The sequence below is a fragment of the Xiphophorus maculatus genome, unplaced genomic scaffold, assembly GCF_002775205.1.
Source record: "Xiphophorus maculatus strain JP 163 A unplaced genomic scaffold, X_maculatus-5.0-male Unplaced_Scaffold_138, whole genome shotgun sequence".
NCBI classification, from domain to species: domain Eukaryota; kingdom Metazoa; phylum Chordata; class Actinopteri; order Cyprinodontiformes; family Poeciliidae; genus Xiphophorus; species Xiphophorus maculatus.
This window is the reverse complement of record NW_019369751.1, coordinates 112,375-123,722: the sequence shown is the minus strand read 5'-3', so window position 1 is coordinate 123,722 and position 11,348 is coordinate 112,375. Positions and strand designations below refer to the sequence as shown.

Below are 11,348 nucleotides of genomic sequence, written 5' to 3'. Positions count from 1 at the left end.
ATCATTAGGCTTAATCTTAACCATTTTTGGTTAAATTAGATTAAATCTTTGTATTACATAAGTGAGTCTTTCACACCGGTCCTGTTTATTTCACTTTAATCAAACTCTAGTTCATTTGTCTAGAACAGGGGTGTCCAAAGTGTGGCCTGGGGGCCATTTGTGGCCCTTGGAACACTTCTGTATGGTCCCCTGACTGCAGTTGCTAAAGACAAAAAGGAAATCCTACAAATGCTGCTCCATTTTTGTTTACATTTTGTAAAGAAGGAAGTTGCGCTCAGTTTCTTCTTCAGATGTTTTCATGTCTTTTCCTTCAGTTGTTCTTGGTGCAGCGCCCCCACAGGCGAGGAGGGGAACAGGTTTTTCAAAGAGTTTGGTTCATTTGACTCAGTGCAGTGTGAAAGAGAACCACAGCAGCTGAAAAAGTAACAAATGTGGAGGTTTTGGTATCTGAATTGAGTCTATTAGACTACTGGGTGGAAAAACTTTTAAGATATGTCATACAAACAAAACACAGGGCTAGTAAAGTTCATGTTGACTTTTCAAAATGTGGTTTAAAGTGTGGTCTACTGTATATAACCACACAGAGTAGACTCTCACCTATTTGCAGTTTAGTATTTGGAGATTTTTTCATAAAGCAAATGTAAAATACAGCTGAAATACCTCAACGCAATGCTACTTGACATGCTACTGGCTATTATTGAAGCAGCCAATCCAGGAATGCCAATTATTTTTCTTGCTGCTTTTTGGCTGAACTTTCAAGAGCGGAGATAAGGAAGAGCATAGATGTTAGCTAACAGATTTTCATAGCAACTTTCCACAACTAGAATGAATCAAGGCAAAATTTTCCAAACTTGGAATCGTAGGTAAAATCTGAGTCTTAAATTATTTAATTTTTCCACATATTCTTACCTATAAACGAAGAGAGGTGCATACAAACAGATTTAGTTTGAACATTTAATCTTTCATGGTTACAATAAGGGATCTCTTACATAAATCACATCCAGACTGTAGAGTATTTCTTCACTCAGAAATGTGAATGCGTGGTGAAAGTCGTTTGGATGTGATATAAACCTCGTTGGAGCAGAACCAGAGTCGGAGCCGTTCTAATCGATGCACCTCTATCAGGGAGGTGACAGCTGTTGTGTGGAGTGAAAATGCTAAGTCTGCAGGTGGTTAATCACTGTTATATCACAAGTGGCTGAAGCGTTCATTTTCAGTCCTTTCAGTTTTATCTGCCTGTTATAGGAAAAATCAGACACAAATCAACGTAGCAGTAACACGATAAGACTAATTCCAGCGCTAACAAGAGACATTCAAGCAGTGATGGAGTCATTAGCAAGTAACATTTGCACATAAACACAGATCAAGACTAAATCACATTATTTTAAATTAAAAAACATTAGTCAGTGCCTCTAACGATAAAAATGAAAATTATTGAAGTGGGGGTAATTATGATTTGAAAGACAGAACATGAAAGCTGCAAACATTTGTTGGATGAAATGATTTAAAGCTTTACAAGTGGTGTCTCTAACCTTATAGTCCAGTAGATTCGGTTCAATTTGGAACCAAAATTGCAACATTTGTTACATTTTCAGCTGCTGCGGTTCTTTTTCACACTGCGCTGAGTCAAACAAATCAAGCCCCTTTGCAGCATCCTCTCCTCACCTGTGGGGGCGCTACGCCAAAAACAACTGACGAACACAAGACAAAAACCTCTGAAGAAGAAGACACTCCATTCTGCCTGAACGTTTGATCCCAGTTTGGAGTGGAAATCAGTGGCTTTTCAGGAGATAGAAATCCTGATGATGTTCAGTCTGTACTTAAGTTTTTTTGTAACTGTCTTGTCTCCACATTTGATTGGTGAACAACTGAGGCCCATTTTCTGCTATACTGGACAAGTGGGATTGGCGCAGTACCTTTAAAATCCATTTCTGTGGCCTGGTGTGGCTTCATGCTGAAAGGGATAAGAGCCAGTTGAGTTGAGTTTTTTATTGTTCGTGCTGTTGATTGTTTTCATAACTTGGTTTGTTCGTGCAAACTACATCTTTGCTTGGAAGCATGAAGGGCATCTGCCTCCAACATTGAAACACATTTTTTTCAGATGATCGACATTTTGAGTATAGGATTTCCTTGGATTGTTCCTTGGATTTCTGAGGGTTGGATTTGTTCATCCCTGCAGGTTTCCATGACTACAGCGTTGATAGTGAGATAATAGTGTCTCAATGGGAAGTTAATAAAAGAAGCAGAGAATGCCATTCTTATGGTTCATATGTTGTTGTATGTGAGTGTTATATAATCATAAGTCAAGTTTATTTCTACAGCACATTTCAGTGTTTCAGCATCTTTTCAGTTTTCTGGAAGTTCTTCTCAAACACTAAGTACCAATGTTAAAATAAAAAATTAAAAGATGTTATTCCTATAAATACACTCTTACTCATAGCTCCTATGGAACATAAATAAAAAGTATCTTAACAACAGAGAGAATGTTGAGCAGCTTTATGTGCTAATTATACCTCTGAGGTTTAAGAAATAACCTGCACTGCTGAAAAAATCATTTTAGATAACCTTACGAGTTTCTGTCAGAATAACAAGAACATCATTAAATCAGCTGGAAATTGTGACACTTTCACATTTGTTTTTGTGCTACAAAAATAATCTTCATGAGTTTATTGTTCTGTTAATTAAAAACAGAACAAAATGGATTTCCTAAAAACCAAGTTAACTCCAAGACTTAACAGCTTGTAAAATCACAAGCATACAGCAGGCGTATTAGTCTTCAGGTTTTTATCACAACACATCGATTGTTTTCATTTTAAGTCATTCGGTTGAATGTTTGTCACTCTGTTTGATGACCCAGTTTGTTCTAAGCTTCAGCTCACACATAGACACCTTCACATTTGACCTTATATTTATATATACTGGCATAAAAACCAATGAGTGCAAGCTGCAAACAAAGCCCACATCATCACTCCTCCACTCTCATGCTTGACATTTGCTACAACATTTTTGCTAATATGCTACATTTGTTTTTTTCCAAACATAGTGCTGAGCACATAATTTGGTCTAAAAGGACATTTTTCGAGATGTATTATTTCGATGTAGCTTTTCAAAAGCTAAAATTGTGAGAAAAGTCTTCCTCCTGGTAACTTTTTCAGTCTTTTTGAGGTCCGTTTTTCAAATTGTCGCATCTTTGTTTTGATATTATAGTGAATTTGCTGCTACAACAACTCCTGGACAAACTGGTGATTGTCTTATATGTCGTCTGTTTGTAAATAAGCTGTCTCAGAATAAAACAACAGACTTCACACTGCAAAAATACAAAACGTTAAAAACTATTTTCAGGCTAATTTCTAGTCCCAATTTCTTACTACATTTGAAGTACGACAAAACAAACTTTTAAGAAACTTTTCAGCAAGAAATAGGAGCTTGTTTTAAGTCAGTAATTCATTAATATTAATTTTAAAAAATACTAGTTAGCAGATTATTTCACTCATAACATGGGAAAATGTCTTGTTATAAGTAAACTTATCTGCTAATGGAACCACAACTTTCTCATCAATATTAAGGAATTATTTACTTAAAATAAGCCCCTAAATATTGCTGAACAGTTACTTAAAAGCTAGTTTTGTCTTATTTAAAGTGCACTAATAGTAGAAATTAGACCAAAATAACTTAAGAGTTTGTGTTTTTGCAATGCAGATTGTAAAGTTTCCCATAACCATCCACACACAAATGCATTTCAAAATAATGTTGGGCTCCAGCAGTGAGCCCTGAGGAACACCTAATGTAACTTTTTAATGTGTTGACTTTTCTACAAACTTTTCATGCTATCTCTTTTTTTCTGTATATTTTGTTATTTTTTTACTCAGTAAAAAGTTAGTTTGGTAAAGTCACATGACAGAACTTTAACTTTTTGATTGTCTTGATGAAAGCCTTTTAACAGAACAAGTATTTAAAAAGTGTAAATATAAAAGATTTCCAAAGTTTGGCCACCTCTACCTGAGCAGAGGTTTTAATTTTTAATTTTCTGCTTGGACTGACCCACAGCTTGAGCCATTATCATAGCTAATATCTGAGACATAATGGAGGAAACTGTGATTAGCAGATCCGAATGCATAATGTATGGCAGCAAATAGTCAGCTGGGGCAATTTGCTCTTCACTACTTATCTTTTTCCTCCAGTGTTTGACATAATTAAAGGCTGTTTTTTGAACAGAGCTGTCTGCCTCCACTCAAGGTAATCAGCACAAAAAGAAGCTTTAAAGGATTTACAAACCCATTATTTTTTAATTTATGATTTATGTACTGAGAATTACAGCAAGAAAAAAAGCACCCTAATGATTTTCCTTTTACACACATTTTAATTTTTTGTAAATTCCTTTTTCTGTTATTGTTATTGTTTACTCAATACTGATGTTAAATTGATGCTGCTATCTTGCCTGAATGGTTCAGTCTTTTCCCAGAGTCATTTAAAAACCGAGTTGGAGATGAGGAAGAGGAAAATTTGAGCCAAAATATTTGGCACTGGTGCAGCAGGTGCTTTGATTCTAAAAAAACCTCTGCTTTCTGTCAGAAGCTGATAAAACAATATAAATATATACTGTATATATATAACCTTAAAAGTAAGAAGTAGCTACACAAGTGTCGTTCTTTGAATAGCTGTTATCTTGAGTCGCAGTTAGTCTTTGCAACATTAGCTTAAGTTGACAAATAACTTGATTCAAAGCAGCTTTTCTTGTTTTCTTGTTAAGTTTTGTATTTATTAGCTTGATATTTCTATTCTATCTGATTTCTGTCTGATTTTCCAAAATGAGAATCCGCTGACAGTTGTTTAGCAGTAGTAAGATATTGACGATTCACAACTCTGTCACAAAACCCCACCTAAAAGAGCAAGCAAATGTACACTTTCAAAATCTATCTTTATTTCCAATTACCTACAGGGCTTTTGTGGTGGTATAAGTTTAATAACTTCTATTGAAAGTCATTAAAATGTAATGAATTGAGGCATCTGAATAATGAAGTCTTCATCATTATTCAGAAGAGATGAGAGCAGTGGTGCATTTCAACTCCCAACACGTTCTAATAGTATTTTAATTTTGCTACATGTATTACACAACATGGAAAATTAGAGCAGCACCTAACGCTCCTAAAACATATTTTTAGATTTTAATTTGCCAGAAAGATTGAGTGCATCTTCTCTGCAGGACATTTTATAAATTCAGGCTTCATATTCTGGCTAGACTAGTTACAGCTTCTCGTCTTTTTGTCAGAGTTTCAGAGGAGCCGATTCTATCCGGACATAACAGACAAATGAAAGAAAATCTGTCCAAGAAAAAAAATTTAAGGGGACCTGTTATGCAAATTTTACATTTTGCATGTTTTTGAACTTCCATTTGGGTTCCTACTTCTTCTAAAAACAACCCAAACACTTAAAAAGAAAACTCATCTAGTTTTTGGCAATAAGTTAATGTTTTTTTGGTTTCAAAAACCTGCAGAATGTAATGTCACAAATCAGCAGGCACTGTGGCGTTACCTAGCAACCCCTGCCGAACCCAGCCCTGTCACCTAGCAACCCAAGTTGAGCTGCAGGACATTAAGTAAAATGGCTGCTGGAAAAGACAAAAGTTTAGTTGTTGACTTATCGTCCAGAAACCACTTGTTGAATTCTTGTTGGTTGTGCTGGAGGCTCCACTTCTGCTTTTCAAAGATGTACAGTTGTGTAATTGCACATCTGTTTGCTGCCATTTTCACATGCAAGTGTAAACGCTGATTTGGGGGCGTGGCCAGCAGCAGCTTATTTGGGTTTAAAGTGACAAGACGCGCTATGACGGTTCATTCTGACTAAAAATCTCAAAATTTTACAAAAAATGTAATGAACATGTTTTGTACAGACCATAGACCTATCATAACCTGTTTAAGGAACCACAATCTGTAATATTTAAGAATCCACTTAAAGTCCAATTTCACATGTTGAGTTTCTTCTCATACAAGGAAGTGACCTTCCTTCCATTTCATTCAAAATGTCCTCCACAAGCAGCATGTTCCCACAATCCAAGAAGAATTGGTGATGATGTGTGAATGAATCACAACATCACAAAACCAAAATGAAAACAAAGTCACTTAAAGTTAAAACTTTGACATTTTGGATCTAAATATGATGATAATGCATCCAGTCAGAGCCTCTCCACTCAAAATAAAAGCTGCCCTTTATCAAATATACTGCTTAACTACACCAGTTATATTCCATAAGTTGCAAAACATTACAAATAGAATGCATTTATTTATTATTTGAAACATAAACTACTGTTACTGATGATGTCATTGAACCGACAGTGGAAAATAAACGTGGAAATCTGCGATGCAGACCAATGTGAACTTGAGGCTTCAGAGAATCTAACAATCCTGAGCTCGGATTTATTTAATAAATGCAGAGGTGTAAAACCTCTGCTCTCTTTTTCCATGCAGTCTGGGAAATGATCTTTGCTTTTAAACATTTATTGGTAAAACTTCTCTATTACAGGACTAGTTTGTTAAAAGCAAAAATATTCATTGAACTTTACCCCTGAATTAAAGTTAAATGTGGGCTCAGACAGCAATTATTTCCTCTGTTACTTCCTGATCCTCAGTCTGACCTGATGATGAATTATAAGGTCACAAAATCAAATCAGAGGATTCGTGTGGACGGACTCAGACTGCCTATTATTCCCAGCGCCTTTGTTCTTGTGTTGGAAGTTTCCTTCGTGTCGGCTCTACGTTTTGTTTTATTTACAGACAGTGACTCATGAGTTGGGTAACCAAGAAATCGAAGCTTTATTTTCTTTTCTGTTCTCTTGGGAAAGTTTGGCAAAGACCAAAAGTAAAGGAAGCAATAGTATCTCTGATATGACATTAATATCATTTGATGTTCATTGGATCATCTTTGTGTTAATCTTTTGCACTTTAGTCAACAAACCACCTGAACTTTGCAAACTCCCAAGAGTGGAAGTGGCCAAATCAGAAAATATATTGCAGATGTTTTTTTGTCCAAAGCTCCGGTAATGTGTCATAATCACCATCCACAAAATCAATGTTACTTGCAATAAAAGTACAAAAATGAATTTGCTTAATGGAAACATACACATTTTTTTTAAATTGCTGTTTTCAATAAAAAGTTGTCAGCTGTGTTGAAATAGATATATTTCTCAGAACTGCAATGCAAAAAAAAATTATTTTTTTGCAAAACAGCCGAATGTTACTTACTGGCAAAAATGACAAAAAAGACGACAGGAAGTGGTACGACGAAGCTTCCTGTCACTCCATTTTTGCTTTCGTGAAACCAGAAGTTGCGCTCAGTGTTTCCTTAAGAGGTTTTCGTGTTGTTTCCTTCAGTGGTTCTTGGTGCAGCGCCCCCACAGGTGGGGAGGGGAACAGGTTCTTCAAAGTGTTTGGTTTGTTTGACTAAGTGCAGCGTGAAAACAAACCGCACCACTTGAAAATGTAACAAATGTTGCAATTTTGGCCACAAATTGAACCGAGTCTACATGTTAAAAGCATCAGGAGGTAAACTAAATTTTTAATGAAGTGTGTGTGTTTATCAGTTTGTATTGCAAAACCAAAATATGAACAGTTTGGAGTGTGACTTCATATTTTCTGGTGAGCATACAGACAATAGTCTTCTATAAAAAAGAAAAACAATAACAATGGTTCAGAAGGTACAGCAGCGTCTCTTCTTCCTAATAAACCCGAGGGAAACCATGCTGGCTGAGAACATCCTGTTGTTATTCCATCACTGCTTCAAAAAAAAAAAAATCTCAATATGATTTTCAATAAGAAAGTTCTGCAGGAGGTCGACTCGACAGAACAGCAAAACATTTTGTTCCCAAAGCAGAAATCTGTTGTCTGCAAATCCTCTGAGTGTTTTTTTCCAGTCAGACACAGAAATCAACACAATGAACCGCAGTCTAACAAAAGCTGCTGGATTGTTAGCAAAACTTTAGAACCCAAAAAAGTGAAGGTTACATTCAATAAAATTTCCATTTGCTCTCATTCTGATCTTTGTTCCTGTTATTTCCAAATGAAGGTAAAGTAGACGACAGAAAGCTCTTCAAAACTGAAGAACTGTTTCATGGTAAATGTAACACGGCCTTTTAAAGCTCTAATTAGCCATTAACATTTTCCCCCTGGTTGTAAATTTCTCCGTTTTTAACAAAGTGCCTTTAACATTATAAAGAGTCAAGAGTTTAATTTAGTAATTCTGGTCTGCTTTCCGCCCTTCCTCTCGTCCATTATCAGGAGACGGATAAGCAGTTTAATAAGTGTGACTGTCTCTGTGTCTGATTTAATGTGATATAGACAAATATCCAAAAGGCAAAATTAAAACAAATGAAGTGTGAAGTGTGCATGTTGTGAGTGAGGACAGAGGCTCTCTGGCTTCCAGGGTCACAGTAATGATGAGTTATTTTTAGACATATTGACTTTGTTTGACTCAAAAGTTTTGCTTAAATTGTGTCAACTGTTTTGAAGTAAGAAGTTTACTTTATGGTATTGTGCTGCTTTGACAGCATTTTTCTTGAATAGTTTATGGATATTGTGTTAATGCCTTTGTAAGTTATTTGTAATCGCAATAAGTGCGAAGGCTTTTATTTTGAAGAATTACTGTGTTGTCTGCCACGGACTTCCTGTTTGGTAATTTCCGGTTTTCTCCGTGAGCTGCAGCAAGCATGGCTGAATGTGTTGTGTCTTCAGCATTTAATCCTGTGCCATCCGCGAGAAATTAAGGCGAAGCAATGCTGTAAGTGTTATTTTCTGATAACATACATGTCGTGTAAGATGTATCAGATATTATTTTACGAAGATGTTAATGTTTAGTTATGGCGGCGGATATTCTTGTTTAACCATGCATAGTGGATTGCATATAACTGCAGAGTTTATGTATGTACTGTAAGTTTCTTCGGACACATAACTAAGTTTGTATTGTTTGTTCTGTTTACAGTTTTCACCCAGCTTATGATACGTGGAAGTCGACAGTAAATGTTCAATCTTGCTACACGTCTCCCTCTCATCAATTTGCTGTGGTTTACCTTGGTGTTTAGTCGGAGTTGTTACACTTTTGATGAGAACACTACAGGTATATTTGGTGAAAATGCCTTAATGCACTGGAAATAATACAAAACTAACTTAAAAGTAACTTTCTACTATGTGTAGGAGTTTTTTTAAGTCAATAATTCCTTAATATTGATGAGAATTTAGTTTCACTGGCCGATAATTTCACTTATGTGGAAATAATTTTATATTGTTTGAAATAATAATAGTACTTTTTCATCAATGTTAAGGAATTATTTACTTAAAATAAGCTCAAATTCCTGCTGAAAAGTTACTTTTAAAAAGAAAAATGTAGCTAACAACCAAAGCCCAGTTAAAGTGGCTGGGCTTTGCTGGGGTTGCTAGGCAACGGCACAGCGCCAATTGAGTGTGTCTTAAAAATTGTGAGGTTTTAAATTGGCTCATTTTCAAGGCACCAAAAGACATGAACTTATTGGCAAAAAACAGCTGGGTAGGTTTTTTAAGTGCCTTGTTTGTTTTTAGAAGCAACAGAAACACAAATGGAAGAACAAAACGAGCAAAATGTAAATTTTGAGTCACAGGTCTTCTTTAATAAATTTAAGTGGACTTAGCGAAAGACTCCATTTCTTCACTGGACTACCTGAAAGCTGCCACTTTCCCTCCTAAAGCTTTAAAACGCCCACAGTGACATTTAGCAGAAGGTTAATTACAGGCCAGCTCATTCTTCAGGGTTAAAAACGAGGCCTTTCAACAGCACAACACCGTAAGACTAATCAGGAACCCTGCAGCCTAATGAGCTGATCCCAAACAGCAGAGGTCCCTGAACGCATCGTCAGCCCGTCCTGAGGTGTGTCAGGTTAACGCCACAGCGATCAGCGTGTGGGCGGGCGGCGTGTAGGAAGCTTCTGAGGACATCATCACAACATCTACGTCTTGGTTTTTAAAGAAATAAGAAGCTAAAAACTCTCCCAGCTCACCTAAAAAATCTATTCACCACTCAAGTATACCAGTTATGAATATTTCAAGGTAAACAATCAAAGAAAAAATTCTATTTTCTAACCTATTTAAAGGTAAAATGCTATTTCCTCTGAGTTGCTGAAAGTAAAATGTTTTAATTTAGTTGAATTCTTGTTCAACATTTAACAGAAAATAAAACATTTCTTCACTTCTTTCCATTTGATTTCTGTCAAACATTTGTGAAAATATTAATCTGTTATGGTCTCAGATGAAACTGTACTCAAATGTGGAAATAGAGCTCCATCTGGTGGATGAGATCAGAACTGCACCGCTCCGTTTCTGTAACTAAACCAACTTTTACAAGTAAATGTAGTTTATTTTTTAAACATGAAGCATATTGAGGTTGTGTTAATTAATTTGAGACACGTTTTAAAAAATATACAAGAAAGATTGAGCTGTTTTCATTCTTCCACCACACTTTTTTAAGTTTACACTTTGTGTTGTTGACATTGGCAGGATTTTAAATATTGCTCTAGTTCCATTGGCAGATAAATTTATTTCTAACAAGATCATTTTCATGTGTTATAAGTAAAACAATCTGCCAATGCAACTAGCAATTTATTTGTCAATATTAATACATGATTGACTTAAATTAAGATCCTTTATCTTGTTGAAAGATTATCTAAAAGTTAGTTTTGTCTTATTTCAAGTGTACTGAGATATTTGCAGTAGAAACTATCAAAAAGTGCTTGGTGAGATTTTGTGTGGGACAGAAAAGCTAAAAAAAAACTAATAAAAAGAATAAATCTGGTACTGTATGCCCTGACTTAGTGTCTTTCCTGGAAATATTTCATACTGGAGCAGCTGACATGTGAAAAAGCAGAGTTTTTCCACCAACTTATTGATGAGTTCATTGGCTTGTTTTCGGTAACAGAATGGCAGCTTCCTGTCTGTTTCTACTTCAGAGTCCTTCAGCAGCATCACTTATTCAGGTGGCATTGAGTGGAGTGGGCTGCTTCCGCACTTATTGCTTTTCCTCCAACAAGATGGCACTCAGGAGGAACTACTTTAGCATCTGCTGCTTTATTATTCCTAAACAGCCTAAAAAGAGTAGAGCTGTGCTGTTTCTACTGAATCTACAGCAGGCGGATGAATCAAAACGTCCATCTGCGATATCAGAAACTCACCACAGTGAATCTGAGATCAGCGCCACGTTTTTACGTCTTCTTCTGCTCTCACTCCGTAAAGTGCCTCATGCAGGATTCATGCCTGCTGTAGACATGAAAAGGAAATCACCTTCTCTTGTCCTGCATCTCGTCAACAACGAACACGTCTATTTTTCATGCTGTC

At 36.0% G+C, this 11,348-nt stretch overlaps 1 long non-coding RNA gene across 1 annotated transcript; it reads left to right on the top strand.

Annotated features, from left to right (window-relative positions):
* The first annotated feature begins 8,671 nt into the window (after positions 1-8,671).
* Positions 8,672-9,524, top strand: LOC111607815. The gene is made up of 2 exons (XR_002752435.1): positions 8,672-8,769; positions 8,971-9,524. It is a non-coding gene; the product is annotated as an uncharacterized LOC111607815 (long non-coding RNA).
* Positions 9,525-11,348: the final 1,824 nt, after the last annotated feature.